At 50.8% G+C, this 1,724-nt stretch overlaps 1 non-coding gene across 1 annotated transcript; it reads right to left on the minus strand.

Moving 5' to 3' along the window:
* Positions 1-308: 308 nt before the first annotated feature.
* Positions 309-380, minus strand: TRNAA-UGC. Its single transcript has one exon. It is a non-coding gene; the product is annotated as a tRNA-Ala (tRNA).
* Between the last annotated feature and the right edge of the window lie 1,344 nt (positions 381-1,724).

Consider the following 1,724-nt stretch of genomic DNA (forward strand, 5'->3'; position numbering starts at 1 on the left):
CCACAGGATTCTTTGCTGCTTCTACAGAACCAGACTAACACGGCTACCCCTCTGATATCTGATACTCAAAAAGACAGTGTCCCCTGCTGGGAGTAAATCACTGACCCCTCTCCTCCCTGAGCACTGACTGCCCTCTGTTTCCTTGCCTCTCAGTCTGTGCAGATGGGACTTAGGAGCAGAACCCCCCCAGACCTTCCATGCAATTGTCACTTGCCCTTCACTAAGCAGGACTGAAACTGGTGCAGGGAGACTGGTGGGCCACATCCCCTCTGGGCATGAGCAAAGCAGCAGGATGAAAAAAATGATCATGGAGATGTTGGGGATTGAACCCAGGGCCTCATACATGCAAAGCATGTGCTCAACCACTGAGCTACATCCCCTAGCAGGTTGTGTTTGCTATGGGTTACACTCAGAGCCCTCCTGTTTCCAGTGCATCCAGTGACCTATAAGCTTCACGAGAAGCCCATTCCCCTCTCTGAGGACCAATCCTGCTCTCCTGGAGGTGACTTGTTCATAGGGGTCATTTTTCAGCAGGGCCAGATTCTATGTGTGGGGCAGAGAGAGTGGGTGCCCTGGTCTCAGGGTGCAGAGATACACTCAGCCATCTCCCCTGTATTGGGTTGGGGGTGCGGCAATCCCCTGCTGCAAGGTCATGGTGGGGGATGCTGTGAGCAGCTCAACACCTCACCCTGATGGCAGCAGTGGTGTGGGAAGCTCCAGGTATTTCTAAGATCTGCTATTTCCACCTGCCTGTGAAGTCCAGCTTTCCCCAGCACATTCACTGCGGTGCAATTGGGTCACTGTTTCCATGGCTGAACAGCAAAGAATGGCTCCCAGTTTCCTTTCTATTGCCAGCAGGATTAGCCTGTGTCAGTGCTTAATGAGGTGGATCTTGTTGTAGATTGTTATTCGTTCCCCACCTTGACAATTCACATAGTCCCTTTCCCAGGCAGATTCCCAGCACCTCAGTGATCCTGGTAGCAAGGTTGGGTCCTGAGATTTTCAGGGTTCTTTTCCCCTCCACCTGGAGTGAACTCAGCTTTTTCCCCATCCCAGACAATCCATGAAATAACAACAGGGGCATAAAGAAAGAGGGGAGGGAACATCTCACGGCCAGGGCTGGATGTGCCCAGAGCCCCCTGCTTGTCCATTGTTTCCATGGAATTTGGCCCCCTGCTTTGCACAAGGGACAGAGAAAGATCTTGCTGTTCCTGTGTCGGCAAAGAAAATTGTGCTTCTGTATGAAAGAGAGGCGGGAAATGGCCCCATGATGGATTAAGGATTAAGAGCAAAGGACAATGATGGGAAGGCTCACAATTGACTCAGTAGTTGCATACAAAGGTGCAGGTTTGGCAGTTACACTGGGAAATTCAGGCTCAGGTTGGCCACCCCGGTCTAGGTGTAGAAGTGACAACATTTAAACTTGAAAGAGGGGCCAATTTCCCCCTCATTTCACACCTTTACACCCAAACACGATGACTTTCTGAATGAACCCTCCTCGTTCAGCCAGAAGATCTTGGGGTGGATGTAGGAGTCACTGGGTAAAATTCTCTGGACTCTGTTCTGAATCAGGTCAGAGCAGAGGTACCTAGTGATCTAGTCTGGCTGTAAAATCTGTAGATCAACACCATTAATATGAAATTAATCCTCAGAAACAGCTGTTCCCCACCCAGACCCCAGCAAAGGGCTCTCCAGGGAAGGGGGCTGTTGAGGAAGGGAAGAAG

Source organism: Mauremys mutica, unplaced genomic scaffold (genome assembly GCF_020497125.1).
Source record: "Mauremys mutica isolate MM-2020 ecotype Southern unplaced genomic scaffold, ASM2049712v1 Super-Scaffold_100033, whole genome shotgun sequence".
Taxonomy (NCBI): domain Eukaryota; kingdom Metazoa; phylum Chordata; order Testudines; family Geoemydidae; genus Mauremys; species Mauremys mutica.